Below are 20507 nucleotides of genomic sequence, written 5' to 3'. Positions count from 1 at the left end.
TATGCCTTTTTTAACCTTTTTTTTTCTTTTTTTGCTTGACCAAGTATTGTATCTAGGGAATGAAATAGTACGAGTAAATTGTTGGCAAGAAGATAAAAAGAAAAGAAAAAGAGTTGGAGGAAAGTTATAAGAGAGAGAGATGATAAAGGAAAAAAAGTCGTTAGAAGTGGGAAAAAAGGTTACAAAAAATTGGAATCTTATAGGTCTCTCTCGTGGCGTCTCTGGGAGAGCAAACAGGGCAAAAAAGATTATTTTGCACAGAAGGGCTTCGTAAAACTTAAATATCAGCGTAGGTCCACTAGTTATTTGTCTTTTACTCTTTTCTATTTTGACTATAAAATCTCTTTCCCAATGGCCTTTGGTGTTTCATTCACGAGAAATGTGATATACGCCATCCCAACTCCTATAAACAAACTAGTGAGGATGCGCCGAAAATCAATCACATGTGGTCAGTTTTCCTCAATTTCCGATCATAAAATTGACCAATTTGCATGGTCGGTTTTTAAGTGGTAGCTTTTTAAAAATCGACCATGTGTGGTCGATTTTTTTTAAAATATATATACATATTTTGAAAATTCATTATTATTTTATTAAAATAGAAAAAAATAATATTAAAAATAAAAAAATTCAAAATATACCGACCAAAAGTGGTCCTTTTTTAAAAAAAATTATTAATTAATTATAATAAAATAGACCACTTGTGATTGTTTTTTAAAAAAAAATTTCTAGAAAAACCGACCACAAAAAAAACAGCAAATGAAACAATACAATATAACAACAACAACAACAACAAACCAAATATATTCCCACTCAACATACAAAATACCACTACAACACATACAAAATGTCCAACAAAAGTGTAAAAGTGTAACAACCACAACAATACATACAAAAGTGTAAAAACTATAACAAAATGTCCAAATCTAAAGTAAAACACATACAAAAGTCAAAAAACTAAATCTCATCTTCATCGTCATTGTCATCGTCATCGTCATCGTCTTCCGCATACTCATCTGAGCTGATATCATCCAGTGGGCCTAGACCTTTTGCTAGCCGAACTGCATCAACAAGACATGGAGGAATAACCCCTTCAAACTGAATGAAAGAGCTGAACTGTTGCAATAGCTTCCTGACTTGTGTTGTTGTTTCATCCTCCCTCTTCTGCGTCCTCTCTCTCTCTGCAGCAAGCTTTTCATGATTTTTAGAAATTGTATTTTATAGTATTTCAACGATTTCTCTATCAACTGAAGAATTATAGTATATAGGGCCAGACGAAGACCTAACATTCTCACCAAAAAAAATTTTGTAGTATCCGTAGTAATGGCCTCTAATTGCAGGACCCACATCTTTTTCCCATAACTCCTCCTCTACATGTTGGGGTAGTGGGTCACCCTGATTTTCGGGAGGCTGAGTACTACGATACTCACTAACGAGTTGTGTATATTTGTCCTATATGCAATATAAAGTTAAAATTAAAAGTCAAAAAATATTAAAGTACTTATACTTGAATAATATCAACTTTGAGAAAAATATTCATAAATTAAAAATTTGATTCTTACATGGGAAGCTTTTGCACGAGGTTCAACCCAGACATCTTCATCAGTCGGTTTTTTTTCTTATTCAGATACGTCTCCTCGAATAGCTCATCGTGTGGTATCTTTCTGCCCTTTTCTTTTTCCTACATATGAAAAAATTATCAATCTTCAAATAATTAAAAATTTAAATAGAAACACACAATTAAAACTATAAAAGTTACATACCATTTTTTTCTCCATAGCAATTAAAATTTTGGCACCCGCAGTATATAGGGACCCTCCCTTGGATAATGCTCGAGCTTTTTCTCCTTTGTCCCTCAACAATTAGTATTCATTGCTATTCCAATAGCGAATATACTGTTGCCATAAGGATTCACATAACCAGTCAGGTCGTACCAAGTTGGTTCGAGCAGAATCCAACAGACCGTTAAATCTGGATCTACATCTTCTGAAAAAGTTCCTCTTTATAAAATATGCATTCGCATCATCCCACTAGTAAAATTTCTACAACAAAAATAAAAATATAATATTCAATCTTTTGTTCTAACAATGTGTTAAGTAGTCAATAAGTTAAATCCTTACATGAAATTCTTGAAACATTCTTCTCCTGTCAATTTCTGGAACCTTTTGCCAACTGGTCCAGTAGCCGTGAAAGTTCCAACAAATGCATTTTTTTGCAGTTTATCCAACTCCAGCATCCGGCCTAAACCTACAACATAAGATCAAATATAATTTCATAGAGCATAATAATATAGTAATAAAAAAATAAATAATTTTATTATATTTAGAAATCTTACACTGTCCCATATGAAATAAGATAACGCCTTCCATAATCATCACTGTCTTTGGGCTGCGGAACAAGGGATGGTGAATAAACTGGCGCATGCGGATCTAAAGCACCGGATGGAATAAGATAACGCCTCTCATAATCATCGTGCACCATTTTGGTCATCCTAGTATCTTGATATTCATTATGCCCTGCAAACCTACTACTTTCTTCAACAACAAAGTTATTTTGCCCAACATCACCATCAAAAGCACGCAATCTTAAACAGTCATCATGGACCCCTTTCTATAAAGATGTGCATTCATAACTTCTTCCTTTAAAATATTTATACCATCACATCTAACACAAGGACAACGAATAACCCCAAAACGTTACCAAACATCAAGTATCTTTGCATGTTCAACAAATCGTCTAACACCTTCAACAAATTCCTACCTAATACCCATTCAATTATCATTGTTCCGTTGATATATCCAGCTATAATCAGTTTCAATCTACGTAATCAATCAGATTCAACTAATTAGATTAAGTCACCAAGTAAAACCACATTCAAAACAAAAAATTCACCATTAAAGTCCCTACACTTAATCATTTTCAACCTACCAAGTCACCAAGTATAACCACATTCAAAACAAAAAATTAACTTTTAAAGTCCCTACACTTAATCATTTTGAACCTACCAAGCCACCAAGCATAACAACTATTAAAATAGAAAAATACCTTAAAAGTCCGTACACTTAATTATTTTCAACCTATCAAGTCACCAAGCACAACCACATTCAAAACAAAAAATTCACCTTTAAAGCCCCTACATTTAATCATTTCAACCTACCAATTCACCAAACATAACCACATTCAAAATTAAAAAAAAACACCTTTAAAGTCCCAACACTTATTCATTTTCAACCTACCAAGTCACCAAACATAACCTCATTCAACCTACCAAGTTACCTTTAAAGTCCCTACACTTAATCATTTTCAACCTACCAAGTCACTAAATATAACCACTTTCAACCTACCAAGTCAACTTTAAAGTCTCTGCACTAAATTATTTTAAACCTACCAAGTAACCAAGTATAACCACATTCAAAATAAAAAAACACCTAAAAAGTCCCTACACTTAATCATTTTCAACCTACCAAGTCACCAAACATAACCACATTCGAAACAAAAAAATACTTTTAAAGTCCCTACACTTAATCATTTTCAACCTACCAAGTTACCAAACATAACCACTTTCAACCTACCAAGTCACCTTTAAAGTCCCTACACTTAATCATTTTCAACCTACCAAGTCACCAAACATAACCACTTTCAACCTACCAAGTTACCTTTAAAATTCCTACACTAAATCATTTTCAACCTACCAAGTAACCAAGCATAACCACATTAAAAAACCACCTAAAAAGTCCTTACACTTAATCAATTCCAACCTACCAAGTCACAAAACATAACCACATTCAGAACAAAAAAAAACACCTTTAAATTCCCTGCACTTAATCATTTTCTACCTACCAAGTCACCAAACACAACAACTTTCAAACTACCAAGTCACCTTAAAGTCCCTATACTTAATCATTTTCAACCTACCAAGTCACCAAGCATAACCACTTTCAAAATACCAAGTCACCTTTCAAGTCCCTACACTTAATCATTTTCAACCTACCAAGTAACCAAGCATACCACATTCAAAATTTAAGAAATACCTAAAAATTTCCTACACTTAATTATTTTTAACCTACCAGATCACCAAACATAAACACATTCAAAACAAAAAATGCACCTTTAAAGTCCCTACACTTAATCATTTTCAACCTACCAAGTCATCAAATATAACCACTTTTAACCTACCCAGTCACTTTTAAAGTACCTACACTTAATCATTTTCAACCTACCAAGTCACCAAACATAACGACTTTCAACCTACCAAGTCACCTTTAAAGTCCCTACACTTAATCATTTTCAACCTGTCAAGTAACCAAGCATAACCACATTCAAAATAAAAAAGAACACCTAAAAAGTCCCTACACTTAATCATTTTCAACCTACCAAGTCACAAAACATAACCACTTTTAATCTACCAAGTTACCTTTAAAGTCCCTACACTTAATCATTTTCTACCTACCAAGTCACCAAACATAACCACTTTCAACTTACCAAGTCACCTTTAAAGTTCCTACAGTTAATCATTTTCAACCTACCAAGTCACCAAACATAATCACTTTCAACCTAACAAGTCACCTTTAAAGTCCCTACTCTTAATCATTTTCAACCTACCAAGTCACCAAGCACAACCACATTCAAAACAAAAATTCACCTTTAAAGTCCCTACACTTCCTCATTTTCAACCTACCAAGTCACCAAACATAACACATTCAAAACAAAAAAACACCTTTAACGTCCCTAAACCTATTCATTTTCAACCTACCATGTTACCAAACATAACCACTTTTAACCTACCAAGTCACCTTTAAAGTCCCTACCCTTAATCATTTTCAACCTACCAAGTCACCAAACATAACAACTTTCAACCTACCAATGCAACTTTAAAGTCCTTACACTTAATCATTTTCAACCTACCAAGGAACCAAGCATAACCACATTCAAAACAAAAAAACACCTAAAAAGTCCCTACACTTAATCATTTTCAACCTACCAAGTCACCAAACATAACCACATTCAAAAAAAAAATACCTTTAAAGTCCTTACACTTATTCATTTTCAACCTACCAAGTCACCTTTAAAGTCTCTACACATTCAAAATCAAGCCTTGAGATTTCATACCAAATGATACAAGATTAAGTTCACAATACAAGAAACAAGCAACAACAAGACTAACAAGATGTCAACAACAATACTAGTGAATCGAACAAGGTCACACACGGCTTCACTTGACTTCAATATGAACAATAACAAGAAGATAACAACAATGCTAGTGAATCAAAAAAGGCCACACATGTCTTCACTAGACTTCAATATGAACAATAACAAGACTTTATTATAAGAAAATAAAGAGAAATTAACTTACCTTTGCTTGGCCTAAATTAAAGTGAAAGAGATAAGCAGTCACCGAATCTAGATTCAGATGTGTTGGTAGCGTAAAGATACTAAATTGGGAGCAGAAGAATAATTTTCAACCTGTCATTCAAAATAAAATATTTCAACTTTGAGTGATTTAACAAAACTTATATCAAAAACAACAAGCTAAAGTGCCAAACCATAAATATAAATGAAGAATCTCAACAAATCACAACTAGAGATTCCAACTTTGAGGAATTCAAACCAATAATAACTTCAACACCACAAAATCCATATCAAAATCTACAAGCTAAACCATAAAACTAAATCACGTTAACGATCAATTTTAAGGGATTTAGCAAAACCCATATAAAAGAACAAGCTAAACCATAAAAGGAATTCAAGAATCTTACAAACTCACAATTAAATATTCCAAGCACAAATTAAGCACCTCATAAAGCACAAAATAAAACTACAACAAAATAAAACCAACCTACAAGTGAGCTAAAAAAACTAGTTCAATTAAGCAAAAAAACTAGTTCAAACTAACCTAATCTTCAAAAATTACAAATTTCGTAAAATAAAATAAAATTCAAGCTACAAGTAAGCTAAAAAAAACTTCAAAAGAACCTCATATCTGAGTTGTTGTCATTGGAGAAGCACCGAAGAAGTCGCCGGAGATGAGTTTTGGGTGTGTTTAGTTTGATTTTTTATGGTGTAGGTCAATTTGTATGTGTGTGTTTCAATTAGGGGTGTTTATGTGTATAGGTCGATTATTGTGTGTGTAGGTCGGGTTGGGTCATGTGGAGGCGGGTCGGGTAGGATTTATTAATTAAAATATTTTTTTTATTATTTCTTGAAAACCGACCACTTTGGTCAGTTTTCTGGATATTTTATTGAAAACCGACCACATATGGTCGATTTTCAAAAAAAATCCACAAAACCGATCACTTGTGGTCTGTTTTCAAGAAATAATTAAAAAAATATTTTAATTACTGCAATTAATAAATTAAAATTAAAATTAATTTTTAACAAATTAATTTTTTAATAAATTCTATAATATTTATAACAATAACACGAGTAGTATATTTCCTCAATCGTGTAATAATATCAATGAATTTTGTAAATTACGATAAATTTTTTGTTAATTAGCTTTTAATTACGATATTATATATATATATATGTATATATATACTAGTTTAACCGCCCGTACTTCACACGTGTAATGTTTGATTATTTAAAATTAAATGAGTTTATATATTGCGGAGATTTTTAATAAAGTATAAAAATTCAAATCACTTTTCAAAAATCTTTCACACTTTAATATAATAATGTAAATATAAACATATACATATATATGTTTTATCAGTTCCAAGTGGTTGATGGATCATAAATTTTGCGTTTGCGTACCTCTTTCACTTGTTGTCAAATGCTAAGAGAGACTCATCAATTTGGATCATATTTGTGCTACGATTTTTTTAATTTAAAATCTTTCCTTATTTTTAAATTCAAATCTTTATAAATTTTTTGATTACATTTTATTACGTACTTAAAACATTTAAAAATCTGAAACTTCTTAATTTTTTCTTATTCTAATAGTTTTATATTTATTTTTAGATTTTTCAAATCTTCTTAAAAACAAATTTAGTTGATTTAAAATTCTTAAACTAATAGGAAAAGTATCAGTTGTCATTAATTTTGATGACTTCTAATAAGGAAAGGTTTTACCATAAATATATTTAATTAATTTTCAACTCTTAAATTAAAAAAAGATATAGAAGGAAAAGTTTTTACCATAATTATATTTAATTAATTTTCAACTCTTAAATACTAGGAAGAAATAGTGAAAAAAAGAATTTTGTCTAAAGCAAACACTTTTAATGAAGGGAAAAAAGTTCAATTCATTTTTTTAAGGGTCTTCACACTTTTTATATATTATAGATATAATATCGTAATTAAAAGCTAATTAACCAAAAGTTTATCGTAATTTCAAAATTCATTGGTATATATATATACCTCGTACTACAACATGTTAATCAAATAAGTTATTGACTACTTGTCTTATGTTATTACAACTTCAACAATATACGCAAATCTACATTGACACTAAATGGTATATCTATTTCCTCAATAGTATGATATCAATGTATTATTCAAAATATTTTGATATATAGATTCAGTTATCGAGCTTTCGATTACTGCATACATCACTATACGAGATATACGTATATATACATATATTCAATTGTCTTTCAACTTTTAAATACGTACTATAAACATCACATACACGATTTCACTACCCCCATAATAATATACAACGTAGTTTACATATTCTTAGATACAAAATTTTTAAGCGAAAAAACTCAAATTCACCTCCAAAATTTGGCAGTCATTCAAAATTCGAAATTCAAAACAAATGGTAGGTATATGTATGCCAATTTCAGGATTCAATTTTCTGTCTCCTACCCCTACTTTCTTCCTCCCCCCATTTATACCTCGTAATACATGTCTTACGTTATTACAACTGCAACAATATATGTGTGTCTATATTGACACAAAATAGTATATGTATTTTCTCAATAGTATGATATCGACGTATTATTCAAAGTACTTTGATATATAGATTCTGTTATCTAGCTTTCGATTATTGCATACGTCACTAAACTAGATATATGTATATATACATATATTCAATTGTCTATCAACTTTCAAATACGTACTATAAACATCACATACACGATTTTAATATACTACCTCATAATAATATACAACATATTTTACATATACTGATCAGATGAATTATCAGTTAGTTTATCTTATGTCATTAATATACCCTCACTAAATAATATGTATATACTATATATATATATACCTATATATACACACATATACACACTATCGACTATATCAAGTTCTAAATACGTACTATATATATCACATACGTACACAAGTATATTATCCAATAATAAAATACGACGTGTTTCATATACATGCTCAGATGAGTGATCGATTAACCACAAGTATATTACCTTATAATAGAACACGTTCATTATATTCTAATGAATTATCGGTTATATATACACATATTCATTATACAAAGATTATGCATGTTTAACGCAATTTAACGTATATACAACGGAAAATATTTATTCCATATATTGAAACATAAGTAAAAGATAAATATTATGTTTAACATAATTTGTTTATTTTATTTGATATATTTTTTAGTGTAATTTTTTCACAAAATTTAAGAATGATTGATTTTTATTATTATTGTACTGGTTATCGACTACGTGTGATTAGTGTAATTTCAAAAAATTATATATAGATTAGATTATATATATAATTATTTTTAATGAAAATAATATATATTTGATTACATATATATAATTATTGGTTACTAAAAATTATTTACTTTTTAATTTTCTTTAGTTCAAAACCCGACCACAAGTGGTCGGATTTTAAAAATTCTTTTTTAAATTATTTAAAAAAAAACGACTGCAAGTGGTCGGTTTTTTAAAAATATTATCTTTTTTTTTAAATAACAAACCCAGTCACTAGTGATCGATTTTTTTAAAAATAAATTAAAAAGAAATTTTTTAAAAAAATATTTTTAATTGTATTTATAAAAAAACGTACCACAAGTGGTTGTTTTGTTATTTTTTATAATTTTTATTTGTAAATTAAATAATAATTTATATGAAAATTATTGAAATAATTACTTTGAAATTTTAAAATATAAAAGCGACCACATGTGGTCGTTTTTTAAAAAAGAAGAAAAAAAACCGATCACTCCGACCACAATGTGTAGTCGGTTTTTTGTGATTGTTTTTGCAGTTTTTTTTAGTACTGACTCCCTTGGATTTTCCTTATAGAGCGAAGAAGTTGCATCAGCTGAAGGCTATAAAAGAGAAGATTGAAAACCAAAAAGATATCACACAACTTCAGAGGAAATTCTTAGTGTCTCAATCTTAGTCTCAGTAAAGCTATGTACTTTTTAGTTTACAATAGTTACAAAAGAGAAAGATCAAGTCAACTCAGTCATACCAGTTGAGGCTGTGTCACAAGATCTGAATAACAAAATAAGATTCAGAACTTGTCCATTAATCTGTAATCCGACTCAACTTTGAAATCTCGAAGGAAACCTTGCAACTAAGGGGACTGAAAGTAGGCACCACATCGGTATTCTGAACCAGGTTAAATCTCTATGTTATTCTCTTACTTATCTATTTGTTTGTTTACGTTTTTAAGCTTAATTTGTTTCGTTCAGTATATCTACTTGCAGGTGAGTCGACTGTAACGACTCATCAGATGAATCGGGAAAATTTTTCAATTCCCTTCCCCCCACCCCTCCGACTTTAAATATACAGTTCCCATTTTCACAACTCAAACTATTTTATAGAGTAAAAAGTACATACTATCATTTCCTACTGAACTTAAGTCTAAATAAAAGGCTAAGGTCTTGATCTAAATTGGATGTCACAAAACTTACTAGAAATTTCTTATGTCTTAAATCGTTGCAGTTCTCGGTTGAAGCAGATCAGAGAAGATTTGGAGAGTGTTAATATCAGCTCGGTAATGCTTCTGTATGAACTCAAGGAAGGTTCTCCATGTGAAATCTAGATATATTTTAGGATTATTGGAGTCCACCAGTTCTGTTGGTAGGCTCACCACCTTATCCTTTTTAGGGCAAAGAAAAAAAACAAGAGATTTCCTTGGTGTTTTGTTGTTTATTACCGCTCTGTGTAAACAACTTTTGTACCTTCCGTTTGAAAGCGCCTGCAAAAGGTCAAAAAGAAAAAAACAAATGTCATAATGAGTTGAGCTCCACTTTACCTAAATTTTAACTTGTTCTGATGCACGTCCGGTATCTAATGTTGAAAGAACAGAGCAAAAAACCGTGTATGATATAAGTAATAAATTTCAAAAGTTTTACCTCTTTCTTAAATTTTGTGTCAAAAAAAATAATATCACATAAATCGGCAAAGATGGAGTATTTGTTTTCTAATTTACACTCTTTTAAGTTCTTAGTCACAAGAGTGTTTGTCAAAATGGCACGTTACCTCTTTTAAATGTCTCACTTGAATAACGTATTGATTGGAAAGAAAAAATGTACTCCAACCTCTCTAATTTGTTAGGTATAGTACAATTTAACCTTCATGCGAAATTAAGAGAATTGAGAACATTTCATACTTGTGGTACTCTCTAGCACATTCATAATATTTGTGACTATATATACTTTTCATTGAAGGTAAAATGAAAAGTTTAAAAACAGTTGCTTCCAAATATTTTTAAAAACATGTCATTTTATTTAAAATTGACTAATAACGAAATAATTTCAAGCAAATTGATTGGAGGATATAGTAAATACTATTGCAAAACGTCAATTCAATTTGTTAAAATGACTAGTGATTAGAAACTATATATGTTAACAATATGTCTTCTTACCATAAATGTGTCACCTATGTTAACGACACCACTGGTTGTCCATGAATACTTGAAACCCCGCGACGCTGTCTTGATGGAGGATGGTTAATGATGTTAGATCACAATGTGGCATGGTTCCTAAGGTAAGATCTGGTTTTTTGTATGGTGGATAATAGTTGAGTCTCATAATGGATTCATTTTCTTCAAAGAATTGTTTGAAATGGTTCCTGTTCACTCTGAGGCTTACCCCCAATAGTTCCATGATCCCAAAAGAGAGAGTATTCATGACATTGCAGTATTTTTGGTAAAAGAGCCTATGAAAATGAAAAGAAAAATATTAGACTTTCATCAAATTGATGAGTGAAGAAAGAATAATTTAATCAAAAAATTAGGTAAGATGTATCGACTTGTATGGTCATCTCATCTAAAAGTTGAAATCATTATGGTGGAAATAATGTCACTTACACTATTAAGTTTTATATGAGATTATCATATAGTTCAACATGGTATCAATTTGCAGGCAGAGGTCCCGAGTTTCATTGAAGTGTTTTATATCTCATCTAAAAGTTTACGCTATTATTGGAAACCTGCTTTTAGTTGTTTAATCAAACTTTCAATACCTGATGTGGTACTATATTTAAGTATGTAACTATCTAATCTAAACTCGAAGATGTTAGAGATAATATATTTTTATTTGTTTAAGTATACTTTCAACATCAGTCATTATCGAGAAAACTTTTGACATATTTGACGCATGAAGATCGTTCAGACTTGCACATATATACGGAGCGTGTTGAAGATCTAACTAAGTAACTAACCCTATATACTCTACAGCAGTGTAAAATTTTAGATAAAGTGGTGATATAATTCAATAAAGTCAAATGGTCACATCCTCTTACCCGATATGGCTAAAATTTTCACCCATTGTCCTTTTAAAATACTCGTCAACCCTGTCAGACGAACCTTCTTTGGCATAATACGAAAAGGAGAGTGTTTCTTTCCAAGGTAACTCAGATGAAAATCTTTCGGTAAAGCTACTAGCATAACCACTGTGCTCTCCTCTGTTCCTTCGAGACTTTTGCTTCTCGGAAAGTGGTAATTCAAAGAACATGCCCATATTAGGATGGGCAAGTGAGATAAGGCTAGTGTTAACACCATGGTTTACCACGACAATGAAACCGTGGTTCCTACATGCTTCAGCAACGAGTGTACACGCTCGCTCAGCATCTATTGGATAACCCGAACGGAAAGCCCCTAAATCGATAAGTGTAACATCAAGTTCTGGAGCACCATTACAAGGTTTCTCATGGTCAAGCCATATGAATTGTCTAGGAATGGACTCATGTTTCATCACGGACGAGTCAAAAATTACTATTTTGTTCTCATCGGATTTTTGTGTTATGGGTGACTTGCTTCTTGTGACCATACAATCAATGGCCATTATGCCCTTTTTAACATTTTTCTTTTTATTTCTTTTTTTGCTTGACCAAGTATTGTATCTAGGGAATGAAATAGTATGAGTAAACTGTTGGCAAGACGATTAAAGAAAAGAAAAAAGAGTTGGAGGAAAGTTATAAGAGAAAGAGAGATGATAAAGGAAAAAAAAGTCGTTAGAAGTGGGTAAAAAGGTCACAAAAAGTTGGAATCTTATAGGTCTCTCTCGTGGTGTCTCTGGGAGAGCAAACCTGGCAAAAAGGATTATTTTGCACAGAAGGGCTTCGTAAAACTTAAATATCAGCATAGGTCCACTAGTTATTTGTCTTTTGCTCTTTTCTATTTTGACTATTAAAGCTCTTTTCCAATGGCCTTTGGAGTTTCATTCACGAGAAGTGTGATATACATCATCCCCACTCCTAAAAATAAACTAGTGAGGATGTGCCCATGCAACATGTTTTGACAAATGAAATATATGAAAATTATTCATTGAAACATTTTATAAAGTATTTCTTTTTATAAAGAGCATGGATATTGATTGAAGTAGTTGGCCTTTAATGACTTAAAGGCCGCCTCTAAAAGGAATGTCATAATATGTCGCTACATCATCAGACTTGATTATCGTCGCGCTGAAGAATTGATTTTCTTCCTGTGCAATTATAGTAATGCATAGTTTGATCTTTGTTTTGTCGAGGGTGAAATTTATGTACCATCTAAATCTGCAACAATTTTGGGTTTATGATATTGAATATAGCAATAAGAACATCAAAAGAAGCAACAACAAAGCAAACACAGAGCTAACTCTTAAAGTTAAGAATTTTTTGTTTTATTTTTTAACAAAGACAACAATTCAAGTTAAAATCTAAAGATGAAGGATATGATCAATAAATACATATCTGATGGTACCTCGATCGAGTAAACTTGAAGCAAGTAACTATCATGATAGTTAAACAAGGTGGAACAAGTTTAGAAAGCATGCTAAAGCCAACAAATAGTATATGCTTAGCTCCTATAACTCGCTTCCAAGGTTAATAAATAATGGAATTGGTAAGAACAGCAAAAACAGAATGTGAATGAACTTAAAGCCAAAAGAACTTTGGGCCAAATTCATTGATCGACCCAAAGTAAAACATTGACTTCTCATCTTTCTTTTCCCCTCAACAATATTGAAGCTTTTTTTATTGTATTAAGCTATTTTCCTTGAATACATAAAAGCAGTGACCTACATATTGTGAGTCTTAACAAAACTATATGAATATCAATCTTTATACATTGTTGTAGAATAAGAAATGATAAGAAAGACAGGTATCAACTTAGAAGTTAGAATTAAGCAAGCTAAATAAGATCTATGAACATATTGATCTTTTCAAATAACATGAATTCAAGTTAATATACCTAAATATTTGCATCAACCATATTTTGACAGAAATATTGATTACCTTAATGTGGGACTTGAAGAAATTCAACAGCTAAGAGTGGAATACTTTTCTCAACAGAACATTGTCACTGTCAGATTTTTATTTCTCATTATACTTGATGATGTGTCTATAATTAAATAAATACCTCATCATGAGTCAGTCTTAGACTTTTGTCAATAATATTCACTTATTTCAACATTCTCTTTGAAAAAATGTATGATACGGATTAACAAACATTTTTATATAATGCCATCGGATTTACTCTTCCAAAGGCAGATAACCAGACATGAGTACAAAAAAAATTACACCACATGACCAAAGGTTATCCATAACTCCATCTTAACCTTTATTGTTGATCACCTACAATAGTAGCAAGAAGCAAAAATTAGAATTAAAGTTGTTGCTAGAGGATATGAAATAAAATGAATTATGGGACAATTTAATGAACACCACTAGAGCCACATAATTTGGGGTTTCACATGTTGTATGTAGTAGTCCATCTTTGTAAAATGACACATCAACAAACTTATGTACAATTAAATTCAGTCGTGCAGTTTGCATCGACAAACTTATATATAGCTGTTGTTGATCAATCAAATAGAGTAAAGAGTGACATTTCAAGAGATGAGAAGTTGTCATACCCAAACATACTGACGCAACGCACTCAATCCAAAATCCAAAACTTTAAGAACATCTTTGGTACATAATCAATATCTGACCAAAAAACTAAAAGAGTGTCGTATATACTTTAGCTTAGGGGGAAAATATAGAGCAAATGTAGGAAAAACATGCACTTCTGATTCTATCTTTAGTATTGATTGTCAAAGTCAGACTTACAAGGTATTATTAATAAGTCTAATCTGCTGATCTTGAATGTAAATAATGCTAATATACCTCTTTTTCTTGTTGAAGTTCCTCGAACAAAAGTACTGAGAAACATGTTCCTGTAGGTTTCATGTATAGGCAACATTTCCTTAGTCTTAAGGCTTTCTTGAGAATATTGTATGACTTACCATATAGGTTAGGCACAACCTAGTAACTTTGGTCAAATTTTGTATTTATTTTAAAAAATTTATTTAACATGTGTGAAGTAAAAATTTAAAACTAGCACCTTCAAAGGCTTTGAACCCATAATCAATAAACTTTAAATTTTGAATCCGCCTTTAAAAAAGATAATACAAAAGTTGCACAAGAAACAGAAGGAAGCAATCTCAAGGATTTATCTCGTTAAATAAGAGACTTTTCTATCATTATTTTAGAATGACTACTTGTAAACTACATAATGAACTTGAAACATCTCTCACTTTCCCAACCAACTCTAAGGAAATGCTTAACTTTTTTATTTTCTGCACTAGAAGTCCCAAAGGAGGATACAACCATTAGGCATCAAGTTGAATGTGCTATAGTACTTGACGAATGTTGTTTCCTCCCTCCCTCTTCCCTCTAGGCTCTATCACTCCCTCTCTCTAATTTAAAGTTTGATCGAGTGAATTAAAGAGAAAAATAAAACTCTAAATCTACGTGTAAAATGATGGTTAAGGAGATACAACATCACAAACCAAACTCACTGGCAAGGAGTTCTTCACACTGCCTTTTCTAGTGCATCTGGTATACCTTTAAAGCCTCTCAGTTAAATGATAAGCTCCAGCAAATATTTGACTAACCCATATACAGATTTTTATTTTCTTAATATAGCTGAATTTGTCAAATAGCCACACATCAAAATCAGCACAAAAACTATTCACTGTCAGCAGAAGAAAGGTTGATTTAATGCAACTAAAAGTAGGAACCGCAAGAGACTGTTTACATAGGTTGAACTAGTGACCTCCTAATCACGTGTTAGTAACTGTAATAATTATTCCAAAGCAAAAAAGATAATTCAAACACACATAGATAGGTCTTGTTATATGCATGAAATCATAACTTAAAAGTGATGAAACTGTTATTGGATAATACAAATTATGAGTACATTTAGTTTATTAAGATGTTGTTAGTAGTGATTTCATGAGAGCTCCATCATATATGATAGATTTTCATGTTTCCAAGAAGAAACCAAAAGGCCCAAATTAATTTCTTGGCCAACAACAACATAAGATAGAAACACATATACACCCAATATGCAGAATTACACAAAAGAAAAACCATGGATTACCAAATCGGAGCAAGAGGTGACATCAAATACAAAAAGAAAAAGTCCAAAACAAATTATAACATTCAAAATTAGAGCAATAACAAAAGACATCTCACAACCGTTAATAACGAAGAATAAGAATGGAATCAACAAAAAAGCTTCACCAAGTATCTAGTGGTATCTGGTATATTGAAACAGCATCAGAAGAATAAATGAGGTGAATTGCATGAGATGGTGGCTATTGAGGACCTTTGAGTGACACGTTTCATCAGCTGAGGAGAATGTCATTCAGCTGAAATAACAGAAATACCCTTTATTTTAATACTAATGACATTAAGTTGATAAGTCGTCCATCGTGTGTGTGCTTATTCACACTTATATATAAGTAGCAGATACTCCCCATTTTAAAAGAAAAAATTACTATATGTTTTAAGTTAATAAGGAGTTTATGAATTTTGAATCTTATGGTCTTGAATTAAAGTTAAATTAAAATTATCAAAATATTCTTTAATTATGTGGTATTAAACGTGAAATGTTGAAAATTAGTTTTGGATCATTTTTTTTGAAATAAATTAAAAAGAAAATTAGGTCATTCTTTTTTAAATAAAAGTAGTAGAATATTAATTCCCCTTGTTTTTAAATGAGTGACTTTTTAGCTTAGTCACACTTCATAAGTAACTACTCATTACTAGAAAATAAAAAGTATTTTTATTAACTTACTATTAATAAATTTCCTAGAAAAAAAAAACTTTTTAATCGTTTACTATGTAAATCTTTCTTTATTTTAAGAAGCATAAAATTGAAAGAACATCATTAATAAACTCTTGATTATATTAAACACCACTTATTTATGAATAAAACTAAAAGACTTAAACACTACTTATTTAGAAATGGAAAAAATATTGAGGATCCAAATAATATTTTTTTTGGATATTTCAGAGACATATTCAATGGCCTATCTACTAGATGCGCACAAGTAATACTGCTTCAATACAGTAGCTTTCAAACCAACCAAGAAATGTAAATTGCACTAAATGTGTTATACAATAAGCTCGACTGAAAAGATACCAGGTGAGGGAGATACCCTTACATACCTTTTGAGATACAACATCCACTATACCAACTAAACTAGTTGAGAAAGGACAAACTGACATTCAGCTGCTCTCGATTATACAACACTTCTACTACATCAACTTAGCCATCTTTGTGGGTGTAAAGTTTCGTATTGAAAGGTATTAATATAAAAATTGCTTATATTGTATAAAAAATAATTTAATGGTATGAGACGAGAGAAAATTATCTAAACCTAATTTGGAGTGGCTAACATCGCATAATATTAGCGTTATATTTGAACTAACTTACTCAAGAAAATTGAAGGAAAGGTGTCTTTTAAGTCTTAACTGAAGGACTGGTGACATTGACCAACTTAAAGGGTCAAACATAATTAGGAAACCTGATTAAATTAATTGTGGACTTGATTAATATTTTTAAAACTTTCTAATTTTTTCAAATATACAAATCAACCCACACCCCTTCTCTTCTCCAAATTATTGACCGTCTCTCTTCCCTCTCTCTTGACAATTTCTCTCAACTCTCTCCAAACCAACAGTTCTGTAAAATTTCTCCCATCAATACTTGAGAGACTTCAACCTTCGACGATAAATAGTCAGGTCAGTTTCTTTTTCACTTTCAACTGTCAATGTTATAGCAGTGTTCTCCGGTGACAATAATTCATTTCTTCTGTCACAGGCAAAAATTTATGCCTTTTTAGTTTTGAACAAAAAGAGGGAACTTGAGCCAACTTCTCTTCTAGTATTGGTTAACAATTTTAATATTTTTTGCTTTAATTTAAAATGTGGACTGAAAAAATCCTAATTTAATTTTTGGCATTTTTTCTCTACTCTTTTCGAAATATAATTTTTTGTTGTTATTGTATTTATTGTTGTCGAACTGTTGATTCGATTCTTTCATTTCTGTTTAGTTTTTTGAAGTTTAATTTTTGTTGTTTGTATTTGTACAAACATAAAACAACAATACTGGTAATTTTTGGTCACCGTTGATGTTCTTATTCTTAGTTTGTGTGTTGTGTTGGTGTTTCTAGGTTGATTTGTTATTTTTCCTGATAAAAATGGTGTGTTTTGATATTAAATGGTAATAGTTCTATTGATCTATTGAACAAAATCCTGGTACTATTTTTTCTGCAACAGATGTAAATCTGATGTAATAAATGAAAAATTTAATGCAACAGATGAATAATATGATGCACCAGATGAACCATCTAAAGCAATAGATGGACCATCTGATGCAATAGATGAAAATCTGATGCAACAAATGAACATCTGATGCAATAGATGAATAATCTAATAGATCATTTATCTGTTGCGATAGATGACTCTTTTGTTTTGAAGAAATCTAAGTAATATTGATAGTTTATAGCAGTTCCAACAGATAACTCATTTGGCAATAGATAAGTAATCTATTTCAAAGGATGAGTGATCTGTTATAATTGTTTCCAACGGATTACTCATTTTTTGCAACAAGTTGGTTATATATTGCAACAGATAACCTTCCTGATGCAATAGATGAGTAATCTATTTTTATTGTTTCCAACGAATTACTCATTTGTTGCAATAGATAAACTACCTGGTGCAACAGATGAGTGATCTATTTTTATTTTTTCCAACAGTTTACTCATCCATTGCAATAGGTCGGTTATATGTTGCAACAGATAACATACCTGGTGCATCAAATATGTGGTCTATGAAACTGTTATTTTACTATTTTGCATGTTAGATTTACTGTTATCCCCTTTTAATGATGCATTAATCAATTATAATCTATTTTATGTTCTCATTAATTTAAGATAATATGGCTGCCAAAAGAAAAGAAACTGAATTAACTCTAATTAAAGGAACAAGTAAAGCAGCAAGGCTATATCCACCACTCTATGAGCTTGCTTTACAAGTATTATCTTAATCAAAAGTAGAAGATAATGAACATAGGAAGGAGGAATGGTTCAAAAGAGATGGTCCAAATGCTAATAGCCCTTCCATCGAAGAGTTGGTCAAAATGTTCAGCATTAATCATTATCCTGTGAGAATGCAGTGTGATGGTGTCACAGATTCAACGGGTAATTTCGTGGTTAAGTCATCCATGGGAAAATCTTTCGATGCCTTCAAAAAAATACTTTGAGAATAAAAATTAGATTCTTATTTCAGGAAAAGCTGCTTTGGGCAATATCTTGATTTACCGGAGGACAACAATGCTCGTTTTCAAATAAAAATGATAAATGATCTTCTCAAGCGTAGGTTTATGTATGAAAATAAAGATAAGATGGATGAGGTGTGGATAAATTATGGTGGCATGCCTTTTTATTTTTGTTGGAAGGAGTTTGCCATAGTTACTGGACTAAAATGTTATCTTTCTTATCCTTCTCAAGTTATACCTACTTTAACTCAAAAAAATCACCCCGCACACCCAAAAAGGCAAAGGCAAGTCGAGTGATTGTGATGACCTAGTGTCCATTGTTGGTCCAAGCTTCAAAAACAAAAATTTGATAGAAACATTGAAAGGTAAAAGACTTTCAAAGAAGCACAAGAAATCATTGTTCTTAGTTTGGTTTGTACATAATATTCTTTGGGTGAGAGACGTTAACAACAACATAAGCCTCGGTTAAATAAATCTCTCTGAGGATCTTGAGGCATTTAACAGTTATCCTTGGGGTTATGAAAGCTTCAAAATGACTGTCAAGTATTTGTTGACTCCTTTAACGCCAAAGATAGTCAACTTATATGGATTTCTATGGGCTTTCATGGTAAATATTTGTTTTATTACGATATGTTTCATTTTTTAATTTAATAATACTTTTAATTTATTGGCGTTATGTTATAGGTTTGGGCATTTGAAGCCATTCCTTATTTGAGACAACAAGTGAACTACCAGGAAGAAATTTTCTGTCCAAGAATCCTGAGATGGTTCTCAGCCAAAACTGATAAAAATACAAAATTTCTTGATCTTTTCAATCCCCCGAAGGAAGTAGTAAGTCTAATTCTAATCAAGAACTTTAACTAGAGGTACTTTTTTGTTCCTCAATCTACAGGTCTGATAGTCTAGGATTTCAACTGGAATCTCTTCATAAGAGAGGTTGTTCTGAACATCAATGCTCTGAATAGGGACTATGACTGATGGGTCACCTATACACTTCTTGAGCAAAGAGAAATAAAAGACTGGATGAACTGAGGCTAGATCTAAAGGCAATTCAAGCTCATAAGCTTCCTTGCCGAAACGATTGAGAATCTTGAAGGGACCGACATATCAGGGACTGAGCTTTCCCTTCTTGCCGAATCTCTTCACTCTTTTCATAGGAGAGATCTTGAGGTAGACATAGTCACCAATATTGAACTTGAGCTCCTTTCTATGAACATCTGCATAAGACTTCTGTTGGCTCTGAGTAACCCGGAGTCTTTCTCTTATTAACTGAACTTTCTCTAAGGCGTCGAATACTAAGTTAGGACCTATGATTGAGGCCTCACTAACTTCGAATCAACCGATTGGAGATCTACATATCCTACCATAGAGATCTTTGAATGGAGCCATCTGAATACTGGAATGATAGCTATTGTTGTATGTAAATTCAATCAAAGTCAAGTGGTCATCCCAACTTTCCTTGAAATCAATTGCACACGCCCTTAGCATATCTTCTAAAGTTTGAATGGTCCTTTCTGCTTGACCATCTATCTGAGGATGAAAGGTTGTAC

At 31.4% G+C, this 20507-nt stretch overlaps 1 pseudogene; it reads right to left on the bottom strand.

The window, feature by feature from the left end:
* Positions 1-9849: 9849 nt before the first annotated feature.
* LOC107853444 lies at positions 9850-12208 on the bottom strand (annotated as a pseudogene).
* Positions 12209-20507: the final 8299 nt, after the last annotated feature.

Source organism: Capsicum annuum, chromosome 6, assembly GCF_002878395.1.
Source record: "Capsicum annuum cultivar UCD-10X-F1 chromosome 6, UCD10Xv1.1, whole genome shotgun sequence".
NCBI classification, from domain to species: domain Eukaryota; kingdom Viridiplantae; phylum Streptophyta; class Magnoliopsida; order Solanales; family Solanaceae; genus Capsicum; species Capsicum annuum.
Note: the sequence above shows the minus strand (reverse complement) of the source record. Positions and strands in the feature narration are given on the sequence as shown.